This window comes from Solea senegalensis, linkage group LG16 (genome assembly GCF_019176455.1).
Source record: "Solea senegalensis isolate Sse05_10M linkage group LG16, IFAPA_SoseM_1, whole genome shotgun sequence".
Taxonomy (NCBI): domain Eukaryota; kingdom Metazoa; phylum Chordata; class Actinopteri; order Pleuronectiformes; family Soleidae; genus Solea; species Solea senegalensis.
Window position 1 is genome coordinate 20462567 of NC_058036.1, and position 26591 is coordinate 20489157.

General features: G+C 40.2%; 1 protein-coding gene across 2 annotated transcripts in view; it reads left to right on the forward strand.

Annotated features, from left to right (window-relative positions):
* Nucleotides 1-26591, forward strand: part of LOC122783323 (leucine-rich repeat and fibronectin type-III domain-containing protein 5-like) — an 86048-nt gene that overhangs the window by 9562 nt on the left and 49895 nt on the right. Inside the window, exon 1 of one of the 2 annotated variants that reach the window (XM_044048047.1) lies at nucleotides 14492-15239. The exons of the other annotated variant lie outside the window; for it this stretch is intronic. The gene's annotated coding sequence lies outside the window, so the exon portion shown is untranslated. Of the gene's footprint in view, nucleotides 1-14491; nucleotides 15240-26591 lie in introns of those variants that run through there. 2 annotated transcript variants of the gene reach the window in all.

Genomic DNA, 26591 nt, shown 5'->3' on the forward strand with positions numbered 1-26591 from the left:
TAATTGAATAAATGATTGCACTCATCAGGCTTTTTTCCCGTATTTTCATATCCATGTCACCACTACACTGCTGACTGATTTTATCCATCCTGAGCAAATTAAACTATAGCCTTACTTATGGCAGACGAGATTACTCAATCCTGATTGAAGCTAAAAAGTCAAACAGAATATATCATCCACTATAATTGTAAATCTTATACAGCGTTGCCTTGTTAGACTCACACAGCTGTGATGTCAACATGTGTTTTGTTACATTGGTAAAGTCATGAGAGCTCAATAGCTTGCAGCATTGGCAGCAGTTTGACATAGTGGCATGACACAGAATCATTAAACCCCTAATGGCGATTAATGTTGACCACCACAAATAAATCAGTGTATGGAAACAACTGGGGTTTGGCCAAAAGAAAGCTTAGAGTTTTCAAATACTACAAAGTCAAATACAAGATTTTGTTCTTCTCAGAATGTGTGATGATCTCCCCCACACATACACAGGACAAGGGGCAGGAGAAGAGGTGGAGGTGGAGGTGAGGGAGCGAAAAGGTTCTTAAGCACCATGGACAGCTACAGTTCAAGTTGATATTTCACATTGGATGACTGGCTTAGTGTGAAGTTGCAGCTTCAGGACCATAGATAGCTCCGTCAAAGTAGACTTCACAAAGAGGAACAGATACAACGTGAGCAGTGTCAGTTCAGGACCATGGACAGCTCAGTGCATCAGTTGTTGACCTGAATTCAGTACCTCGGACAGCTCATTGTACTTTTCCTGCGTTTTATGAGCACTACAGATTTCTTTGTTTGTTTGTTTTGTGCTAATTCTTGGCTCCTTTTTACTTTTGCTGATCAAATCCAAGTATTTATATCCAAGGATTTGATATAAATATAAATAATGACAGCAACTATGTGCTAATGAAGTGAGACGTCTGCAAACAGTTTGGAGTACGACTGAAAAGCAAAAAAAAAAAGTTGTACTGTTAAAAAAAAATATCCTAGTGGCTCAGCAGTTTCACACAATTACTTCTTCTTGCTCACGCCCGTTACTATGCTGCCACTGTATATACACGGATGCGCCCTCCGTCAGGTCTGATAGTATTGCTGGTCACTGTGTTACATTGTTTCTATCCAATATGACTAAAGAGAAGCAGAATAATAAAGCCAACAACAACAAATAAACCTCTCAACATGCACTGGAACTTAAAATTTGACCTTTTTTTTTAAGAAACTGGAATAATCCAGTTACCAATAGCATCCAATAATTCAAACCTTTTGTTTGTACTTCTTAAATAGTAAAATATCAAATGACTCAGCGTCACTCCAGCATATTCATATAGGAAAACACGGTGTGCAAAATGGGAGGTGTTCTGTCATTCTAACTGCTTCACTACTGCGATGTTCTAATCAGCGGGACAAGGAGGTCATCAGTGATGAACGCTGTTGTTTTTTGGAGCACGGGGACTGAAAACTGAGTAGATTAAATGGTGCATTTAATTAAGAGGCTTAGGATCAGGAAGTCAGAGATCAGTCTTGGCTCATGCCAGCAGTAGCTACATTTAGCCTAGCTTGTTAGCGCATGCCATCTGTTCACACACACAGATTAACGCTCCACAGCAGGCACTAGCTGCGGGTACACTTTCTGGTTCAGCACTGTTTAGGCAGATAATCACTAAACTTATTCCCTATTACATTCATAGTTTCTTCTTTTTAAATATTTTATTTATACTGAATGAATATATTATGGATGTTTTAGAAGGTTTAGAAATAACTAGATCCAGAAAGTGCATATTACACACAGCAGTGTATATCACTTGTAATTTTACATTAGGTAAAAGCATCTGCCAAATGACTAAATGTAAATGTAATGTACTTAACATCTGGAGGACAAACACTGGGGACAATAGCTGTGTGAATGTTAGAACAAGTATCGACGGAGCAGTAGTGCATCAGGTTAAATGTTCCAATTAAATTCAGTTCATTTTTTCCATAGTGACCATGTCAGTATTTGTTGTGCAGCACAAGTCAGTGATCAATAACCCTGTCACACCTGCTCATCCTCTCTCTTCCCCTACCTTCTCCTGTGTCTCTTTCTTTCTTCTTCTTCTCCTTGTCCTTCCCAAAAGTGAACCTTGGTTCAAGCAGTCTTTTTATTTGTATGCGTGTCAGAAGAAAGGGAACACTCCCAACTGATATTAACATGCCAATGTCAGCAGGGCCCCACATGGATGAGCTTGCAGGGAAATTTAAATTAAAATAAGAGGAGAGGCCATCATTTTAAAAAGCATTTCACTACTTTACACGGACTGAATTTAAAGGAAGGCATTTTAACTTTTGTGGAAAGTAATTGCAGATTGCAGATATATGATGGCATTTCCTCTTTTTTGGCTGATTTTCCTGTGTGTGATATATTATACCAATTTTATATTAACAAATGATGCACAAAATTACTTGACTTAAATAAGTTCAACATATAAAACAAGATAAATGTCCCTAGAAGGTCATTATATTTATCTAATAACATTTATGGTCTGCATTCTGTGCCTCCACTGAAGAGCACTTATATATATTTTGAATAATGTATAAATAAAATATCAAGAAATTAAAGTGTTACTGAATTAGCAGCAGTAGTGCATGTATTAGCAAATATCAAAAGACACAATCCAAATACAGGGGAAGGGACAATGTATTGCATTGTTTTTTGACTGGTATGTCCACGATACCAACAAGATCATCATGTCTCAAATGTTCGATTTCCGGGCAGACGTCCTGATTGGATTAGAAATGTTACCTCCAGATGGTGCCACCTCCAACACTTGTTACCTAATTAGGAACATTTGTTTTGCACTTTGACTCCAAATCCTCCAACTCTCCAGTTACACATGGTACGACTCCACTCCTCCGTTGTGTGAGTCACTTTATAAGTGTAGCATTACTAGTATAATTACTAGTACTAGTAGCATTACTAGTTTTATCTGTAATCAGTGTGGAAATTCCTGCTGATAAGAGAAGCTAAACCTAATGGGTTGCATGTGTGTTAAAAGTAAGACGATTTACAAAATAAGAGCCCCTTTCCTTTTAAATGTGAGGACAAATGTCTTCCTCGAGCGCTCGTTGACATTTGTCTTTCAATGACGACTGTTTACAGGACATGACACTATCCATGGTGTCCGTCTCGATCATACGGCTGCAATGACAATCGTGACTAATTACAATAAGAATAATTATTCATATGTTTTGGTTGTTTGGTTTTTGACACACTTGTTAAGTGAATCAAGGCTGCATGTGCTGGCTACTTAAGGTGCAGCCATCTGTTTTATAAACAGGCATGACTTCCAAATCACTGCATCCCACTTAGCTAGCCTTTACACCAGATACTAAAAATAGCAGCCTGCTAAATCTATCAGTTGGAAGCAGTTTATTTAATTTCCAATTCTTCTAATGTGGCACTAACTTAAGCTCGGAAACGCTGTTACTAAACACACACACACACACACACACAAATGCTTCAAAGTCTAATTATTTGATATGTTTTGGCCGAGTTACACTGATACAGGAAATTGAGGGAAATGAAAGCATTAAAGCTCAAATGATGTTGAACAACCTAGTTCATTATCTGTTTGAGCAGTAAAGGATAATGTCTAAGGAGACAGAACAGCATTACATGAGCAGACAGGATGGGAGTGAGATTGATCTGTTTGTATGAAGATGCATTTGATCGGAGTTGTGATTCCACCGTGAAAGTCTGTGATGAATGGGTTCAGTGGAGCAGCTGAAGCAGCCTGACTGCAATGATCAGTGTCACAACTGCTCAGGGTTCATAATTTAGCCTCTGGTGCCTGATGACCAGTAACAGCAGCTGTATTCCCTCTCCTGTGGTGAGCAGTAAGTGGGAGTTTGACCTCTGACGTCAAACTTGACTGCTTTGTACCATTATCTGTGAGGACTCTTCGCTGTGGCACTTAACAGTTAAGAATGTTGTGTATCCTACAAAAACTAAAAACCTACTCGGCTCTCAGTAGACCTCATGCATTATGACTCAGTTTTATTCATGTAACTATGAAATGCACACAGTGCAGGAGAAGTATGTGGAATCCTTCATAATATGCCATGTTGTACATATAATAGTGTATACTCTATCGTAACGTTTTTCAATATTTCTATATCATTTGAATGTTGAATGTTGTTACACTAAATAAATATACATTATATATACGTACATATATATATATATGTATATGTATATATATATATATATATATATATATATATATATATATATATATATATATATGTATAATTATATATATATATATATACATATACATAAATAAATATATAAATAAAGTTAGTAGTGATAATGTCACCTGACCGGACACACTTGTGCAGAGCTGTTGTAAAGCTCCTGCACAAAGTAATCCTTGGAGTTGTTGTTTAAGTACAATTACAAACACTAATAATTGTTAAAGACTCCGCAGATTCTCTTTAGTACGAGGCTGAGATCCAAAGGCATCACTTGCATGATCTGGAATACACTGACTGGCCCAAGATGGCCTCTCAGCCACTCTGTCAACACACAGTAACTGTTTACTCAGTTAAAGTGGTCTGTTTTAATGTGGCTGGTCAGTGTTTACTACACATATGCAGATGCACACAGTAGCACACACATAAAAAATGTACTTGCGTAGGCAGAAAGTGGGCGGATAAAAGGATGTACAACATTAGCATTGTTACGCTCTGGGAATTCAAGCAAAAGCATGACTCAACCATTTACCTGCACCGCACAGTGAGTCAGCAGAAGAGATGGAGCGAGCTCCAGAGGCTTTTATGAGGCTCGAAACATCACCCACCACACACTGGAATGACTGAAATAATACTGTGTTTTTTTCATGAATGCTTCTTCAGGTTCACTCGGCCAAAGCGCTGTTCACACACGAGGGATGAGCGTTAACAAACTGCAAATGCTGCAATGACATTGTTGACTTTGTGATTGTTCAGGGATTTATGCTAATTTAAAAAAGCAACACATGGATGTTTGAAGCAAGTTTGCAAGTCTGGACGCTTGTTTGCCTTTTTTCTCCTGCATCGTCTTCTGCTTTATCCTCACCACTAATGCTCCCCCCCTCCCTTCCTGCAACAAGCCATTTAACTATCACAATGACCCTGAAGCTGTTCAATTAGGCTAAAAGGAGAAGTAAAAGTTCTTCTCCTTGCATTTAAGTGAAGTACTTCATATTTTTCATGGTATTTTATGTCCCGTCTTCTTTAAAATATATCACACAAAAAAACTGTGGACTGAAGCGTGACTAAAAAAAAAAATGTAATCAATCAAAGGTAGTGATTCCAGGAAACACCTGAGGGTGCATCAGTGATTTATTATTTGGGATAGTTTTTGTTCTGTCAGCATGCTTCAGCTGATCCTCCGCTCCCGATGTTACAAGGAAGGAAAGCATCGCTGGAATCTGTGACCTGACCCTCGACCACAGTTGTTTTGTTGTCAGACGAAGTTTGAATATTATCGTAAAATCCACACGAGCTGACATCCAGGTAACCAGATGGTTTCTCCATTGGTGAATGTTTCATCCATGGTTGAAAGAAAGCGAATGACGCTCAACATGGTGCCACTAGATGGAAGATGGAACAGGTCAACCATTAAACACCTCATTCTGACAAGGTGAAAGGCAGCATAGCGCCACCTAGTGCACTGAAGGCTGACGCACTTACAGTATTTCAATAAATGGATTCCCTGTTAGTGTTTGAATGCAAGGACAGTCGTCCAATTACAGCAACTGTGCATGGAAACTGACTCTAGTGACAGTGCCATGCTAATGCCCCTCTGCTGGCTGGGGGTGTTACTGGGTTCAGGTGTAATGCAACAGCCTGTGACCCAGTTGAGCTTTGTTGCTCCACACGACCTCATTCTGCCGGCAAACGGGGGCAAAATAATCAATCAGTGCTTTGCAGCTGTTGTCATCAAGCACGATACGCCAAAAGACATGATTTAAGAGCATTTTAGGTGAATTGGATTTGAATTGAAGCTGATTTTACGGCTGTTTAGCGACGTGAGACAATTAATACATGTAACAATGTGAGGCGGAGTCAACCTGACCTCACCTCGTTTAGCCAACATACGACGGCGAGTCAAGATCAACAGGATCAAACTGTAACGGACTGACTGCACACAACTGACCATGACAGAGCAAACGGTTTTATCATGCATGTGTGTGTGTGGCATCTCAGGTGATGTTAAGCTTACAGACAACAGGCTAGTTGACCTTAATCCTGCATCAGAACACAAGTACTCATCTCTCTCTGGACGTGTGTGTGTGTGTTTACTTCTATTTATATCTTTATGAGGTCCAAGAAAACATACAAACCTGTCTTTGTGGGGACATTCAGTCACATTTAAAGTGCTTTTTTCAAGGTTAGGTTCAGGGGCTAAAGGAGAATGCATTATGTCTATGGTGAAGTGTCCTCAAACAAGCTTGTATGTGTGTTTGAGTGAGTGGCCATATGAGATGGATCATCTGTGACACGTTAACCAGCGTTCACAAGACCGCACTCACACACACACACACAGTATGTGGTGAGATAAGCTCGTTAGCAAGGCTTTGGCTCAGAGGAAATATCTGATAGTGCGAACAGTTTCCAGGCAGAGTTTGTTTCTGTGTGTGCAGACGAGACAGACAGAGAGACAGACAGAGAGACAGACAGAGAGAGAGAAGAGCAGAGGTTTGATTAAAATGACATGCCAGTGTTAAGAAACTAACTGTAGCTGATTCAATTTGCTGTAATGAGCCTTTTTTTTGCAGACTTCTCACTATCAATGCTTGTGTTTGCTGATATCTGTGTATATAATTGCTCGTGTGTTAAAATCAAGCCTCACCTTGCTCTGGTTTGACCACACACACACACACACACACACGTTATAATAGTTTGTGTGCATGTGCATGTTCTGTGTAGCTACCATGGCGCAGCATTTGTTTACAGGTCTGTGTTAATGATTCGAGCAGAGTGGCGGCGTTGCTTGTTTTAACTCGATTATTATCGACCCAATTTGAATTCTAGGGCCGACGTTTAACTGCATTCTGTCATCAGCGTTGTCAGTAATCACATGATCTACAGTGTCCATGTGTTTGGAATCATTTTTAATCGTATTGTTTAGTTGTCGTTCCTTGTACGTGACGAACCTGGGGAAACACTTGGCAGCACGGCATTGCAGCAAACCTCGAGGATCAGCTTTAATCTTACAATAAGTCACTGTTGAGTACGATCACCGTACAGATAAATGCTAAATATGGTAGATTACATGAGTAATTATTTACTGACCTTGATGTATTTCATGTGTAGATGCATCACCACACGTTTGCTGGAGTGAAAATATCTATGTCGTATTATGACGTGCAGATACAAACAGGATAAACCAACTAACCCTAACATGCACAAACTTTTGTTTCTTCTGTTCTTGGTAATAAGGTGACAGACAGGCTCAACTATTCAAACTGCTCCCGTGTTCAATAAACAGGAGGAAAGGGCAGGAGGACATTTACATAAATTCAAGCACATTAAATTTACCGCCCTATAATCTGGAGTCCTTTTAAAGTCTCTCATAATAATCTGCCATGTTTCTACCCGTTTCCAACAAAATCAAAAGTGAATTATAATCTTATATTTGTGAATATCGGGCGTGGGGTGTGCATCTTAAAGAGACACTTCACTGTGAATTATTCATTCTAACTATAAATTGGTCGGGAAAATCTGGCTTTCTTCAACCGTCCATACACTAACTTACACCCTTGGCATTTAGTTCTATTTTAACAACCCGCCACAGTTCAAGTACAAGTTGACTACCTTCATGGGAGCCCGACTCCTTTATACGGGAGCTCAGCGCTCATGTAATTCAAACACAGCCCAAACCGTAAAGCCACGGCCAGAACATGACATTTCTTTCCAAATGGATCATATCGGACCAGAAAACTCTAATTGGCATTTTCATCTGAAGGATTTTTATTCCGATCAGTTCTAAGTTCATGTTTGTGTAAATATAAATACTGTCACGTCCCCTTTAAAGTGGTTTATATTCTGCTCTCATTCCTCTGCACTAATCCCTCTCCATCTTTTTCTCCACTTTGTCTTTTTGATATGTGAGGTGTGTTTTCCTCTCGAAAGATCACAGTGTGTGTGTGTGCGCGTGTGTGTTACTTCTGTGCATGAATACAAGTGTGTGTGTGTATGTGTGATCATTATGTCGTGATCTGAAGCCATCTGGGTTGGCTGGCTCATTTGCATATCTGGTGTGAACCTTTTATAAATATTCATGGCACCGGGTCTAAACTGGTAAGAATATTAAATTTGCCTCTGGGCCGTGGACGGGTGGAGTGGCTGCGATTCTAATCAGCAGAGCCGGAATCAACTCCACGTTCTGTGTGGCGATGGACGGATGAGAGCACTTGGTGTTTGCCACAGTGTGCTCGACGCGCTCCTTAAGTTTGTGGATGATCATATTTGCTTCAGTCAAATGTCGGCCATGTTCGTCGTGCGTCATACTTGTGAAACAGTGAGTCACTAATGAGTGAAGAGATCACCAAAGTCCCAAAATACAACAATGGCATTGATCTGTATTGTTCACAAATGAATAATCTCAACAGGGCTGCAAATAACAAGGATTTTCATACTCGATTACTTTCTCAATTAATCAAGTTCTTGTTTAGTTTGTTTGATTCAAATGATTCATCGATTATCAAAGTAATGGGGGCGGGACTAGATAAGCTTTTGCTTCTCCCGCTTTCCCTTTCGGTTATGTGTATTGTGTGAACTACACTAAGATGATGTGTGATGATGACTGAAATAAACATGTAAATAAATCAATCAATCAATAAATACACGATTAATAATCGATGTATCAAATAATTGTTGCATCTCAGGGAACTACGGTGGTCGTGATTATCCCCTTATAGAAACACACTTATAGGTTATATATATTCAATTTCTGCCAAAAAAGGTTGGACGTTTGGCAAATGGCAACATGGCTTGTCACCATTTACAGATTAACTAACTAACTAACTAACTAACTAACTACAGCTGCTCGTTTGTGTAAAAGTGATCAACATTGTCCAAGCTGGTTCTCATAGAAATAAATAAGTAAATATCAGCACAGAGACAGGTGCAGTAGACACTGTCTCTCCTCTCTCTCGCCGTGGCCTTGCAGCTCTTCTCATCCTGACGACGCAGAGAGGAAACATTGTGTCCGTGTTTAATTTGTCATCCCGTCTGACGCAGGTCTGCCTTTGTGTTTGAGTATGGTGAGGCAGGATATGACTAACGTCATAATGATGATGATGATGATGATGATGATTGTGAATGAAAATAACAAGTCATTCTGATTCTGTTCCGAGTACAAATCACAGACTTTAATTGGCAATTAAAAAAGAGAAAATATGCTGCTTCATTCTTTGAAGTATGAACCTGTGCCCTCAGGTGTTGTAACTCTGCTGCTCCCAGGAGACACAGGCCTGAAGTGACGGAAAAAAAAGGTTATTTAAGTGAATTACCACAAAATTAAAAACGGGAAGGAATGGAAGGAATCCTGGGTGTAGCTGTCCAGAACTTGAAATGACCATCAGGGTTGGGAATCACAGGGTAACTCACGATATGATACGATACCAATACTATCATGATACAATGATTGTGTGATAATAGACGTAGGAGGATTTCTCTATTTATTCCCAACGTAGAGAACAAAGTGCTGTAAACTCGCTCTTCTTCGGCCGGGTAACTTCTGCCCAAGTTCCTCCCTTTCATTTGAGCAGCGCCAACACAAGGAAACATGAAGTGAACTCCTTCATTTATTAATTCAAATGTCTATATTCGCCCCGGTGTATTGATTATCTTATTGCAAAAGGAAGGACTACGATATATCACCAAATCAATATTTTGACTCACCCCTAATTACCATCTTTAAGAGTTTGATCATTTCAAACACAATGCTTCGATATGTTGGTGTTTTTTTACTATAACCTAAAATGTAACGCACATTTTCTACACATGTGCGTTACATTTTACATGTTTACTCAGACGACATGCTATACAGATGCTGTTGTCACTGTTTACAGTGTGGAGTACATGTCTTTCTTCTTTAATATGAGGACGTCATGTACCAGCAGAACACAGACTCTTACACAGAACAGGAACAGACGCACATCACAATCGATCATGCAGAAAAGAGTGAACACGACACAGAACGTCGTCTCTGACCAGCCAGAGTGAAAGTTATAGTGAAAAGCATCATAGCTGTTTAATACTGTAATAATGCCTTTTAATAATAGATATAAGAAGTTGGCAATATTATGATCGGTATGGCATAATGATGTCATAGTTATGCAATGATGATGTCATTCCTACCATCAGTAGGATCCTCATCAGTCCATGAGATGCAGAGATGCAGCTCATGTTATGTTGTCATACATCACCGCCAGTTCAAGGCCTGGGCTAACCCAGAGGGAGGTACCAAAATCTACACTCTAAACCACATGTTACAATCTACGCTCTAAACCACATGTGTCAAACTGGTGGCCCAGGGGCCACATGTGGCCCGCCCACCACTGTACGAGGTGATACAATAGAGACAGAATATAAGACTAAATGTATTTGCCGGCAATATTTTTATAATACTAATAAGACATTGGGTTGTAATCACTGCTTTAATAAATGTATTACACTCAACATGAAATGACATATATTTAAGCTGTTTTAATCACAATTATCCTCGTCATTATTTGCTAAATTTTCAATTGAATTCTTCGTTTTTGTGCATCATAAATATGTTTTTATTGTGAATCATTTTATATCAAAACAAGCACTTCTACTTTGCAATTCTGTCTAATATCATAATGAATATCTTATATTGCCCACCCGATACTAAATAGTTGTTTTTTCCACTTTTTTTCCTCTATGTCGGCCCCAGCTTGACCAGACTAGATGCTCATTGGCCCCCAGGTCATTTGAGTTTAACACCCCGGCTCTAAACTGACCCTAGCCACGGAGGTACATCTTGTAGCCGGTGCCAAGCCCCGATAAAATAGGTGGGTTGCATCGGGAAAAAATCTCTGCAAAGTCAAGTATGCAGGTCATCCACTGTGGACTTTTATCAGCTCCAAATGTTCTCCCAAGTCATATGATTAAAATATCAGGTTTGTTGAGCACAGACACTGCTGGTGTGTTGGGTACAGGGTGCACGTATCTAAGTGAGGAGCTACAGTACGTATTATTATTATTGTTATTATTATTATTATTATTATTATTATTATTATTATTATTATCATTATTATTATTATTATTATTATTATTAGTATTATTATTATTATCATTATTATTATTATTATTATCATTATTATTATCATTATTATTATTATTATTATTGTTATTATTATTATTATTATTATTATTATTATTATCATTATTATTATTATTATTATAATAATTATTATTATTATTATATATTATTAGTGTGGGAAAAGGCAACAGCCGCCTATGCAAGTACAGTGTAATGTAATACTGATACGGGGAGAAGCGACAGACGGCAGACACACACACACACACACACACACACAAACGTCAGATGCTTGAAGCTTTGGCCTGCAGCACAGCACGTGGCAAAGAATCACAAAGATGGAATGAGAGAACAGCTGGTTTTAAAACTCAATATCTGCCAGCAGAGAAACGATACGACGAAGAAGGCATATGAGACTTCGTGAGATTGAAGGTCTTAACTCTTATTACTGCATTGTCCCTGTCGCCTCACTGGCAGTAAAAAAAAACCTTCAATATGATGACATTAATCATCACACAAAGGAACCACCAGAGAACAGGACACACGCTGTAGAGCAGAAACCTTACTTTTAAAATAAAGAAATAAATAATGCATTGGTTTAATTCCGATAGGAAGGCTGATTTGCGTGTGTGTGTGTGTGTGTGTGTGTGTGTGTGTGTGTTGTATGCTGCACACAAACACACACTGACACTATCCCAAGTGCTTTAAAAGAAAAACTGAGGGTGAGGGCTCCTTGAAGAATTGATATGAATTATTCACTCCATGACGCAGGGAAGGGGGGAGAAATGGACTGAGAGAGAGAGAGAGAGAGAGAGAGAGAGAGATCAGGGATAAGTGGAGAGAGTGATGGAGCTGCAGCATGATGGAGACACAGAGCGAGACAAATGGACCGACAAGGCCAGAAGTATACTATATTGTATGAGTAGTAACAATGATGGAGTCACTCCGAAGAGAGTCCTCAAGAGATTTGAGATAAAAGAACACAGCTTGCCATCCACTAAAGTCAGTGTAAGAATCCACAGGGTGTGAAGATATTGTGCAGACTTTCATAAATAAAGAAGAAAACAAATAAACTCAGCTTCCTTCCTAATAAAAGAGACTGTTTTACCTTTTACGCTGTGGAATTTCAGGTGGGTGTGTTTTGAAGGTGTCGTTGTTGTTGTTGTTGTAAAGTGTTGTATTTACACACATTAACACAGACTTTGCTGAGCCTGACTTCAGACGCACCATCGCTTCCATATACAGAGTTTTATCAACTGGAAACTGAATTTTGTGAAACGCTCACTCGCCACATCAAAGTCCATAACGAAAATCATTTAATATACAGAACAACATGAATGTAAAGGATATTATAGGTTTTTTTTTATCATTATTGTGTGAAATATGAATCAAAAGTCAACAATAATAAATAATAAATATTCTTTTTGGATAAATATTTAGAGTAGATAATGATTATATAATATGGAATTCAGTTACAGTGTGTTGTTCTTTCCACTAAGATGGCGAAATGATGTTTTGCTGATGGTGGAAGTTGTTTTTTGTTTCACAGACAGAATCAATTTCCTGCTTTCTTTGCTGTTTTCTTGACCTTGCTTTTCTCTTGTTTATGTAACTGAATTCCTTTGAACTGATACTGTAATTTAGCTGTGGCACACACAAGTGATGCCGATCTCTAAACTGCAAACACTCCACAGACGCACTGAGGACGTCAGCGGTGAATATGCCGCACCTCTCGTCAGGTAAACACATGTAACCCTGCAGCAGTTAACCTGGAGCAAGACGGAGAGGAGATCACATGATAAACAATTGTAGGAAATGAAAGAAAGTCTCATCCGTGAGAAAATGAGAGGAAGGAGAGTAAGAACGAGATACTGTAACATGGAGTGAAGTAGGAAGGGAAACAGAATACTGGAGTGTTTGTGGAGCCAGATTGAATTTCATCATTTATTCAGTAGTTCAGGAGAAAGACAGTGAAGGTAAAGTGAGTCACGGGGGTAAAGTGAGAGCGAGGGGCCTAAGAGGCTTTGAAATACCCTGTAAGAAGTTTAATATCAGGTTTCCTCTTCTTCTCTCTCCATTCCATCTCTCAACCATCAGCTCCACTGCTGGCAGAACTCGGGTCCTACAGAACTACAATGAGGTCATTTGCATCCTCCTAAGCCATTTATGTCCCGAGTTACATTAACTGTAGGGACAAAGAGGGGGGAGGGGGAGGGGCCTAAAACATCAAACTCACAAAGGAAATGAGGCATCATGTGACACAGAGAGGTCCATTTCTGTTGTGAATAGGTTTAGTGAGCGAGTGAGTCGTGATCAGTTTAGTCCATGTTCAGAACCACGGAGGACACAAACATCCAGATGACTCTCATATCAACTCAGATTGAATCAGATTATAGGGGCAGCTACTGTATGTCACCTCCACATCACATTCAGATTACCAGCTATGTCGTTAAAATCGGATTAAAATCTTCTTCATGAGATCAGATTTGTCTGTTCACGTTCACAGCGACAAGGGTCGTACATCGACTGTCCTCTCTAACACGTGCACGTATGTAAGACACAGACAGCTAAGATAAGATAAGATAAGATTAACTTATCTTTGCATGTCCTTCTGTGATGTGTCTGTGATGTTTTCTCCAGGTTCTCCAGCCATGCAGCCTGTGTTAGGTGAACTGGAGACTCTTTGTGTTGGTTCCTGTGAGAGACTCAGAGAGTGCACTGCCTCTCACCCACTGCCTACATGATAAGCTGCAGCGATGGATGGAAGGATGAATGGATGAATGGATGAATGGATGGATGGATGAATGGATGAATGGATGTATGGATGGATGGATGGATGGATGGACAGTTGAAAATAAAGAAGCTGGGTGAGGTGATAAAAGTCATCAAAATTGATTAAACTGAAAAGTGTCAGTTAAAGTAAGTTTAGATATACAGTATAGACTTGAAGAGAAAAGAGTTTTTTGTGTTGTTTTTGTGTTGTTTTTGTGTTGTCGGTGGACTCGAGCTGTTTTCCTCTGCTGGGTCTTGGCTCCAGTTTTGTGTTGTGTTTTTTGCTTGGTTCTTTGACAGAACCCTCAGAGCTGTGGGGACCGTGGCATCAATCAGTGCACTGTGCACTTGCACATTTGTCACGTGAAAAAACACATTTGTTCACTACGTTTGACGCAGCTGTTTGTGGGTTTTCTCTGGTGAGAAACATCTGTGAGACATGGACACTCACATCTAAGAAGTGAGTGTCTGAAAATGAACACTCGGTAAAGTACATAGATATTTTGATTATACACTTATATAAATATACCTATAGGTAGCATGCTTAATTTATGCTAATGTTGCACATTGGCCCTTAGATTGTTGTTAAGTTGATATTTATATTAGCTTTAAACACAATGATGTATTCTTTCATACAGTATTATTGATGTTACTTTTTAGATACAGATTCAGACACTGAAGTGAATGACACTCAACCCTTTATATGAATCCCTTATGTCTCTACAGAAGATGTTTTTAAGAACACATCATATCCTCATAGCACCTTTAAGATAAAAGATCCCGTGATCCTGAAGCTTGCAGTGACTAGAAACGTGTCTGTGTTGTTATTTTGACCCAGCTACAGAACATGATATGAAAGGATGGTGATAATTCGCCTGCATGTGGCCATTTGTTTGAGTTAGAGCCCGGGGTGACAAAGGGAAGGACCTCACTGAATAATGTGACCACGTTTCTAATTTGTCTCCAAACCTGCAGCCTGTGCCAGCTACTTGTTATCTGTTAGCATCTGTGCCATTCAAAATGACAAGAGCCCAGACACCTGGTCACCGACACACGTAGCCACGCTGTGCCAGATGTCGTCCAAACAAGGCGGTTGAGAGGAGGAACAGATTTGAAAGAGAAAAAAAAAAATGGAGAAGAAAGTGTGAAAGTAAGCAAAAGATGTTTGTTCAGTCACCGGGGGGGAAAGAAGGGGAGAGGTGTGAAGTGTGAAGAGAAGAAGGGACAGCAGGAAGTAACCACTTTGAATACAGCGTGATAGAGTGTGACAATGTGGTCACAAGAGTCACATGAAGCAGATGAAGGAAGAGATTATGTTTACTTTAGACGCAGGAACGGCACAGCGGCACAACACTTAGACATGAGATGACGTATGGACTTTAAATAATCCCAGAAATCTGGGAGAAAAAGAAAACAGTATTGTAGTACGATTCATTAACCTCGAGTGTCAGTGAAGGCGGGTCCCGATTACCTGAGTCACGTGACTCCATATCCAAAAAGCTCTCAATAGCTACAGCTGACATACAAATAAAAAAAGGACGTCAAAAACTAATGACACAAGAGTAACTTGTCAAGCAGCAGCTGACAACAAAGTCTTCTCAGTGTCCACAAGGATCTCATTCGGCATCTAAACACCGATGGAGGTGGACAAAGTGACAACCGCATGACAATTTACTGTAGCCTGTGACACAAAAGAGGCAACTCCACGTCTTGTATTTCATGTCTGAATGTTCGAGTCCTGCTCTGAGTCATCAGTGCTCATGTCCAAGGACTCGAGGAGCCTGAATGATTACTTCATAGTTTCAGCATGAGATTGTGTTCATACTACTGGAGTTTTGTTATGTTGTTAACTGATGATTGTAATATGTCAGTCAGTCAGTCATCATCTAACCGCTTTATCCTCCACCAGAGGGTCGCGGGGGGTGCTGTGCCAATCTCAGCTACATCGGGCGATAGGCGGGGTCACACCCTGGACAGTTCGCCAGTCCATCGCAGGGCCACACACACAACTAGAGACAAACAACCATTCACTCTCACACTCACTCCTATGGTCAATTTAGAGTGTCCAATTCACCTAATCCCCACATTGCATGTTTTTGGACTGTGGGAGGAAGCCGGAGAACCCGGAGAGAACCCACGCACACACGGGGAGAACATGCAAACTCCATGCAGAAAGGCCCTTGTTCCAACCGGGGCTCGAACCCGGGTCTTCTAATACATTGAATGGGTTGGTAGGTTTGGTGCATTTGCCATAGAAATGAATAAAATACAATAAAATAAAGCCATAAAGCCTCTAAAGTACCGATCAGGCACCAGAAAACAGCCAGCACTATGAGTAATTAACTGCTTATTTACCAAACAGACATGGCAGATGACGTTTTGTTCTGCTGGATGATCTCAGTGATTGCCAGAGCTTTTATTTCAAAACCATTAGTTGCCAGAAAGACACTGTGATTGCTTCACTTGTCTTTGCCAAACCCCATTTCTCACTCTCAGATCTGTCTGAATATCTCGCTCAGTTCAGTTCAATTTTCACTTTTTCCACCTGATGGTCACACCAATAAAGCATATTGAGTTGTGCTGAATTTTCTTCTCTCTCGCTCTCTCTCTCTCATATCCAAGAAAACAAACACACACACACATGCACAACGGGGGAAACATAATGCATTCTCTTACCCCCACTCTAAAACCATGATGAAACCAGTCCCACACACACACACACACATACTTTAGCCTGAGTGTTTAAACACTATTTTACTGTTCAAAGTCAGTTAAAAGAAGTTAAAACTAGGACTGACCTCACAACAGAGTGTGTACATGCATGTGTGTTCATAACTGCCACAATGCTGCAATATTGCCGTGGGTAACAGTTGCCAGGAAGCCTCTTCATTAGTTTTATGATGATGTGAATGGAAGTAAAGTCACAGAAGCGCAGACATTTAACTTGGATGAAAATGAGTGAGCATCAGTGAGTGAGTGAGTGAGTGAGTGAGTGAGTGGTGCCAGTTATTGATGAATTTTGTTATATACTGATGCACACACACACACACACACACACACACAAGTTGTTGCCTAGCTCATTCAAATCATACTTCACGTGCCACATCTGTTTTGTTGTGCCTGTGTGTTCATGTACAATTATCAGAAGTTGCCAGATTTCAAGCTCAGATGAACATGTTTGTGCCAGGTTAGAATTCTAACTGGTCTCCATCTTTGTCCAAAGACGGGACATCCTGAGTGCTATTTTCCAGCAAAGTCTTGTCTCACATTCCCTCACAGTTCCACTCATTAACCTTATATTCTCACTGTCGGGCACCATTGACACAATCATATGGTTATTTTGAAATATCACCTTGTTTCATACCAATTGTCGGTTGTCTAATTAGCAAAATGAGGACTTTCAAGTATTGTATTCCCTTAGATTTCATTCCCTTTTATTCCTCGAGACCTTAAAGTTACTTACAAACACATTATGGCCTGAGGGGCCCAATAATAATAAAAAAGCATCTAAAACCTGAGCATTGTTTGAAAACAACCCCTAAAACCTGAGGGTTTCGTGAAAATCCCTGACCTTCACTAAAACTCTGGAGCATAGAAACACGAAATAAGTGCTTAAACCTTTGGCTTTCATTGCAAACAATTTCCTCTGCTCGAAAACTGGATATGGCTGAAACAACAAGCACATTTGTCAACATTAAAGGTGCCGCTGAATTTTTAAAATTGTATTTATTTCATAAGATATCGCAGTAGAAAACAGAACGTCACACTCTCAAACTGTTCGATCCATACGGTTCTGAAGATGAAAAACGAGGATGAGCTTTTATTGACCCTATAACGGCATTAAATCAGGTCCATCTTTAGCTGATTGTGACTGACTTACCCTGAGCCTTGGCTGGTGGCTCAGCCACTCTGTATCTGGATCATCCGTCATTGTTGTTTTCATCCCAGTAACTGTCCTATAACTGTAATGTCACTCACTCCTCGCTTGCATTTTATCTGAACTGCTCCTTCAGTGACTCCTTTCTTCTGCAGCCAAGACAAGAAAAAAACAAACTAGATTTATTTCCTATAACACATTTTGCCTTTCTGATCTAGATTTTGGTGCATAGTGATGCATTTCATGTTGAGAACAGCCTCAAATAAAATATGTCACGAGCTCAAATAAAACACGGAGGACTGCACCGTTTGTCCTTGGTCCTAAAAAGATACACATCGCATCAGGTCTTTGAAAATACAGTTTGACTGATGATCATTTTAACCAATGAATCAGCTGTGATAGGACATTTAACTCTGCCTCTGACAGTGGCTGATGGCTGTGTTGCCTCCACCCATCATGTGGAGACAGATCACTGCCCTGAATAGTGGCTCCACTGCTGCTAATGCATTCAAGGAACCTTGTACATTTCATCTCTCTGAACAGCTGTCAGTCTTCTTCTAAACTCTGGATAATTACGACACAATTTTACAGCTTCTGGACTGGACATTGTCCAATACTACACATACACTGCTTCAACCTATCATTATACTACTGGCCTTTGAAAATCCACTATCAGTGGCCCTCTAGTCCAAAAAAACAAGTATTTTATTGTAGAATTGGCATAAATGTGACATCTCTCGCTTGCTTTCAGTGTCAGGTATAACATTTGGCAAATTTCAGTGGGGAAAGTAAATGTTCATCTCGTACGAGTGACCGCGTCAAGCCTGTTTTTAAAGGACAGGAGTCCTAAAAACCACAGACCCTCATTCTGAGTGGCAGTGATTTAAGTCCCCACTTAATAAGCAAGTAGATGCAGAGACAGGAGCGCAGTGAAGCGGTGTGTATATGTGACATTGACAGGTGTTAGAGTTACAGGGTCATTACCACCATAATCACCCAGTAATGACACACTGGGAGAGATGGGGACAAAACGCTCCTCTTTCTCTTTCTCTCTCTCCATCTCCCCTCCTCTCTTCACCTCTCTGTTTGACCTTGTCACACTGAGCAATCAATCAGTGTGCAGCCGATTCCTCACTGATGCAAACTGAGTGCACGGCAGTCTTTGAGTGAGATGAGTTGAAAATAACGTGTTTGGAGCTGCAGTGAGAGGGTTTGAAGGTGTCTGCACCTGATGACTGGAGTGGAAAGCGGTTGTGACATGTGGCGTGCTCGGCGGGTGGCCGCGTGACATCATGTTGCTGGGAAGCAGAACACACGCACACACACATACATGCACACAGAGGCGCTGAATAACCTGTCACTGCTGCATTAAGAGCTTTTAGCACTTCTTCCTTGAGGCTGTGAAAAGACACATCACACAGACGCAAGCCTGCTGCGTGGAACACAAGTGGGAAACATGTTCACGATCACATGATCACATCAGAAGCTTTTCTGGACTGCAGTCAGTGACAGATGTCACATATGCATTTCAAGTGCAATCACTAAAGCAAATAGACACTCGGTTCTGTGAAGTGCTTCCTGTAGCACACAATCTTAATGCACTGTTCCTTGAGTTGTAGCTTAGTTATAACGATGCTGACAAAGGATTGATTGTGTACGCCTCATTAACACACTGATGCGGATCCATTTAGTTCACTACAACACTTGAACATGGAACGTCTCCAACTGTGCAGACTTACAGCTCTGCTCCTCGCTGGTGTTTTATAGTAGAGAGACTCGTGGCCAGTGCCAGGATTCTTCTCTGCTCGTGCTAACTTGGCCCAGAATTGACTGCTATTTTCATGACTTACTTAAAAATGAAGTAGTCATTTTTTCTTTCTAAATAAAATCCGATCAGGGACATAGCAGACCAGTCCACTTCATACTCTCTGAGCAACTGGTTAAGCTTAAGGCTAAGATTTGAACTGTAGTAAGGTTAAGGTCGGCGTTATGGTTATGGTTAAGGTTAAAGTTAATGCTTTGTTAAGTCTCTTAAAGATGTATTACATATTTTTTCATCGTTTCCACAGCATTTACCGCAGCTGCAAACTTGCTGTGTGTCAGTATTTGTGTGTATGTGTGTGTTTGTAACCCGTGTGCTCTTGTTTGTGTACTGTTGCCACCCTCATACATCACCTCATAGCTGACTTTGCTGAAGATACTACTCTGATTAATCACCTACACACACACACACACCGATACACACGGAAAAAATAAAGCGCACACACACACACACACACACAGTAAATCAAGGTTACAGACTTCAGAGTTCATTAGAGGTTTGCTTTAGCAGAAAGGGAGTGGTTCCAGTTGAGCATCCTGTGTGTTTGTGTGTGTGTGTGTTTCCATGATTCACTGTACAGTAAAGACGTGTTATTGATAATCCATAAATGAGCGTACTTTTTATTTAATACGGCAGGTCCAGGAGATAGCATGCCAAGAAATCTGTATATAACTGTACGCATGATATTGTGTTCACCAAAAAAAAACATGAAATATTCATAATGAGACACAGCACAAGAGAAGGACGAGGATATTACATGAACTTAAAGTGCTTTAGCGAGAAACACAAGGACATGGTGCCCTGTGTTAAAAAGAAAGCATTCTGCTTAAGATACTAGTCTACTGACTACTCTACTGACTAGTCTACTGACTAGTGTACTGACTAGTGTAGGATATTTTCTTTTCTATTGAAGCTGCTTCCACAAATTGCAGTGAAGACGAGCGAGACACCAAACAACAACAATAAGATTTTTAAATCATAACGACCAGTAAACCCACCGATCTGATCCCTGTCGAGAATATGGTTATTTTCCATTTTCCACAGGAGCTTTAGCCAAACGGCCTGAAATGCAGAGTCACACAGCAGAGATGGGAAGATTTAACCGCCTCAGCATCACTGGCCTTTTAATGAGCAACTTGTTTCAGCCTTGTGTCTAGAAATTACTGAGGGATTTCATGATAACACTGTCAAAACATTTTAAGGGCCAGTAAGAATGAGTTACTGCTTGGCTACTTTTGTTTTCAGCGTGCCAACCAAGAACCTGTTAAAATAGACCCACAGTATAAAAAGTATTAATAATAAATGTATCTTATAGACAGATTTGAGTTGAAGCTGATATAGAAGTGCGGGAGCTGTTGTCACGCTATCCCTCCGCACCACACTCACAATGTGATGCCGTCTTGGCAGCGGGCTGTGCTGTTATATGTGATCCGCGGCACATATACCAGGCAAAATGCCAGGAAAGCTGTGTCTCTGCTGGCTGCATTCATAAAGAAGTGAAGATGGTGGATCACTGTGTGCGCGCCAAAACAGTCAAACTGTCAAAACAAGCAAACTGCCGAGAATTTTACTGGATCACCAGAGACTCCAAGAGACGGCAGACTTGGATCACTGGGAATCCACAGGCAACAGATTCCACTTGTGTAGTGATCACTTTGTATCAGGTATCAAGTGCTATTTTACATCATTCTATTGCAAAATTGATCAGAAAGTTGAAGACTAGTTGAGTTTCCATTCTTGTGATAAGCACCCAGAGCATTCAAACAGTCAGGTGTAAACTCTATGAAGAACGCTGTCAGAATATTAGCAATGAAGCTACCAATGACTGACAGTTCTGATTGTCTTTCACAAGTGTGTGTTGGTGAAGTATAGCAAGCAATGTTTTAAGCAAAAAAGTTAAATATTAGCTGTACACTAGCTGCAAACTGGAACTGATTATGAGCCTGAAGGCCCCTGGGCACAGATGGGAAAAGCCCCCGCCCCACGCGTTTGTTTTGCAAAAACATTTAGTTAAAAAGACTTATCATAATAATAATAATGATGATAATAATAGGGGCCTCTTTAAACAACTCACATACCTTAACCTCGTTGACTGAGGCCTCCTTCTGTAATCCATCCTTGCCTGCAAAGCACCAAAATATTAGCAACTAGCAAGTATACGGGAGCATTTAGCTGCTAATAAGCTAAGCTACACAGATCAGTATCTGTGGTGTGAATGACAGTAGCTGTGAAAAACACATGTGAAGGTAATAATCTATAAGTAGATGCTTTAGCTGACAGAGAGTCAACGCTGTTATAATTGTACCGACAAAAATACAGAGAAAAAGTGGGAGGTGCTGGAAACTCAAAGTGCTCAAAGTGACAGCAGCGACGCACGATGAAGGTAAATTTAACATCAGCAAGACAAAGACACACACACACACACACACACACACACACACAGGCAGGAAGGACAGCAGTAAAAGTGGCGTTTAAACAGCGGCGCAGTCTCTGTCATCCTCGCAAGCCAATGACAGCGAGACTGGGGGGAGCGAGAGAGACAGAACAAGGTAGAGCAAATGTAATGTCATCTCAGAAAGTGCGGGAGGTGAAGGCTGCGACCTGTGTGAAGCTCACAGTCACTGACACAATGACTGTTAACAGTGCAATTGCATCACTGTCTGGCAGACAGCCCAGCACTGCCTAACCCAATATAATAAAAGCAGCTGGGTCAAAGTGAATTCTTACAAGAGAAAGACAGAAAAGTCCCAGCACAGTCTGTGGGCTCTGGATCCTCATTTCCAACACCTGCTCAAGTCAGGAAGCAAAAATGGCAATTCACGTCCTTCTTACTACCAGTGTTTGGTTGTAATTTGTCACACAAATGTGCCACAAACAGTCTCGTTCAAATTCAAGTGGATAAAATCAAATGTATTGAGTGCTGCCCCCAAACTGTAAAACTAAATATTACAGAACAGGAAGTAAATGATGATGAAACACATTCAACCATTCAAACAAAGTGTTTAATCCTGGGATTAAACTGATTATTTACCAGAGGGAATGGGATAGAAGACAACATGGGGATTGGGAGGTTGTGGCATTTCAAAATAAAAGTGTCTGATGTACAGTTGATGGAGTGAGCCCATCTCTGCATGTCAGGGTTACATCTACTGTATGTCAGCAGCAGGAAAACGTGCCAGTGCTCGAGCAGGACTCAGTTTACCATTTACTAGTTATTTACCAGAGTAAAGGACGAATGAGAGAGAAGGAGGTGAAACCCTGATAATACACATTATCAGAGGGTAAGAATAATGATCTGTGACCAGAAGGTAACTGTGGTACAAACATTTGACTTTGCTCTCTTCTCTCCTTCTCTGCAGTTAACATATTACTAATGATGGAAGTAAAGCTCGATTCACTGAGCGACAGTTGAACTGTGGTTGCATTGTGTCTGTGTGCAGCTGTATAGGGATAATAACAGATGCTTTTCCCCACTTGTTTTTAACAGACGCATCGGTGGATTCACTCAGAGGCTCGAGGCAAAAATTAGCTGTGAGCCCCTGACGACTCCCTGTTTGCATTTTATTACATCGATCGTGATGCCATGTTTCATTTGATCCACGCTGCAGAAAACAAGGAGACAGTTTAGTATTGAAGCAGGACTTGGAACACTTAACATGTTGACTTGTATGGAATTGCTTTTGTGTATAAGACCTGTTACTGGGGGAATTCATGTTTTTAGCTGTGTTCTGATATCAGCACTGATTCAAAGTGACAGGAAAGCTTGCACATACAGTGTTTGAGGTTAAATTATGTTTTAACAGTGTCATCATTATCATAATAATAGAATTATTATTATAGTTTTTTCAACTTTTGAACACATGTATTTAATGTATGTTATGATTTGGCGCTATACAAATAAAATTGAATTGAATTGTTTAGTAGTAAAAATTCAACTCAGTGTTGAGTTGCGTGCAAAAAGGTTATTATCCACTGGGTTATGGTCACAGATGGTAGGTGGTAGGAGCTTATGTAATACATATAAACAATGTAAACCTCCATTATTATGCACTATTTGTACATGGATTAGAGTAATCTCCAGGAGTACATAGGCTAGTGACGTGTATGAAAGGCATGATAGTGGCTTAAAGGTGCGGTCAGAGGCAGGATAAACAAGTATCATCAGATCAGAGGAATCAGCATTTAAACTAAGTATTGGGAGCATTATCAAATCTCACAGGAGACAAGAGGAGGGAAGAATCAGGAGCGCGAATCTTCCAGTTTTTCTTCTCCATTCGTCTCACTGAAGGGTGTGAGACTCTAAAGATAGAATATCATCCAACTCATGTGTCATGTTCAAAAAGAGACACACGTTCACGCCGTACAGCTGCATTTGTCTACACACAAATGACACAGATTATGGATAGAAATGAATAAACTGCACATCCACTATATACGTGTGTGTACAGTATATACAGTACATGTGTGTAATGTATAAATAGATGCATCATATATGCAGCTGAAGAAGTAACACTGCCAGTTCACTGGGTTCTGTTCCACTGGGGCTGAAAATAACAGTAACCAGTGAACCTTGGCAGGCTGTGAACAACAAACCTTCACTAAACTCAAACACAATGTATCCTGTTGTTGTTTCCATGTCACACTGGACCTGTCACACTTTCACTGCGCACGCCCTTTTATCCATTTTTACAATTTTTCACTAACGCAATGACGTGTCCCCCAAAGACATGAAGCAAACATAATATATTCATATAATGTATGAACAACATGGTGACTATAGTTCAGGAAGCAAACACACAGGCCTGACACATAAACCTGAAAACATTACTTTCATAAACACACAGAAAAATGTCTCCTGTTATTACTAAGATCAATCTTTTGGAAACATGTGTAGCCTGACTACTCCAGGAGAAATTGAGTTTTTGTTGGTGAATGTGGACGTTAAAACCACATTAAAAACACAACACACTTGACTACTTTAGTTTGAATAGTTTAGTTTTAGGTGTTTGTCAACCTGAATGAATGAGTGAATTGTTGAGCTGATGAACGACTCACGACTCTTTAATTCCAGGTGTAATTGGAGTTGTTATATAAGTTTCTCATGTGTGATCCTGGGAAGTCACTGTTCTGCATGTTCCAGCACACCTGATTTAAATGATCGCTCATCAGCAAGCACTGCACAAGCCTGATAACGACCCATTCATTTGAATCAGGTGTGAGGGAGGAGTCTCATATGAGTGTGCATGGAGAAGCAGTCACATCAGATTTCAAGTGCTTGGCCTGGGTGTTGTTGTTGTATATATAAGCTGAGCATTTGTCAGTGCTGTGGATTTAGAAAAGAAAAAAAAAAACAATAACGAAAGCTCAATAACTCACGCCCCTTGTGAGTTACACAAGTAATAATGTGGAATGTGATGAGTAAATATGTGAAGAATAGACGGGTCAGCTGTTTGTTTACATCAGTGAAAACATTACATTTTCACATACTGCATGTTGTATAATAATCTTTCACCAACAGACGACAGAATTAAAATATCTTTTACATTTAATGGGGGTTAGGGTTACAGCTATTCTATCTTGTGTTTATTTTTATACTTTGAATCTGCAAAATACTCAAGTTAACTTTTGACCACTGCGTGTTGTTTGTTTTGTGCTCGTAATTTCCCCAAATCCTTCTGTGTCACAGCATTTTAGAGCTTTTTCCGTTATACTAAACATCACAGTGACTCTAAGATAACATCGCTCTACAGTTTATGACTGTTTATGTGGAAGACGCCATGTACACACAATCAGTGTGTTCCATGTTTCTTTATCATCTTATTTCTCTCTTAACCCTGCTACAGCAACTCTCTACCCTTGAAAACTTTTATTTTTTGGCTCTTCGGTCAAAGATGAAAGTGTGGTGAAATACACACACACACACACACACACACACACACACACACACACACACACACACACACACACACACACACACACACACACACACACACACACACACAGCATATATGTTTGACCTAATAATGGGATATGCAGTGTGTGTCTGTGTACTTGTCTGATGTCCTTTGAAGTCCACTGACATTTTGTAGAGAGATACATAATTATGTACACACTCAAACACACACACACACATCCCCATACCGTGTGTGTGTGTGTGTGTGTGTGTGTGTCTGCAGGCCAGGCCAGTTTCATAGGGCTCCAGATCAAAGGCCTCTGTGTCTCTATGGTAAACTGTCTCCTCTCCCTCTTTCTCTCTTTCTTCTCCAACTATTTGCTGTTTCTTTCAGCTGCCACCAGAAACATCACATCACTGATGTAAACAGACGCATTGGGCGGTGTTTTCACTGACATTACATCATCTAACGACCTGCACCAAACAGCAGATACTTATGTATTATGGTACGGTCATTAGGGCCAAGTGTGAACAGGGCGAGAGGTGTGAGGGGTATGCGTTCTATGCCGTACCTAATTCTTAATAGTCCTAAATTGTAACAAAGGTATGCATCATTGGTGTGTGTGTGTGTGTGTGTGTTAAAGCCATTAGAAACTGCCTAAAATGTTGGACCATATATTCACCTCCTTGTTTTCATATCTCTTCATTTAAAAACACATCTGCTTTTCCAGCCCGCAGAAACATATTTACCCTGACATATCACCCAAATGCAGCTCAATGGACTCAACCAAGTGGAACAAATAACTATTCGCAGTGGATTACACTCACACGAGCCTGGAACACCAGTTGTGTGAAGTCAGAATGGCATGGATTCTAAATGAAAACAAATAAGTTGGAATGAAATGAATAA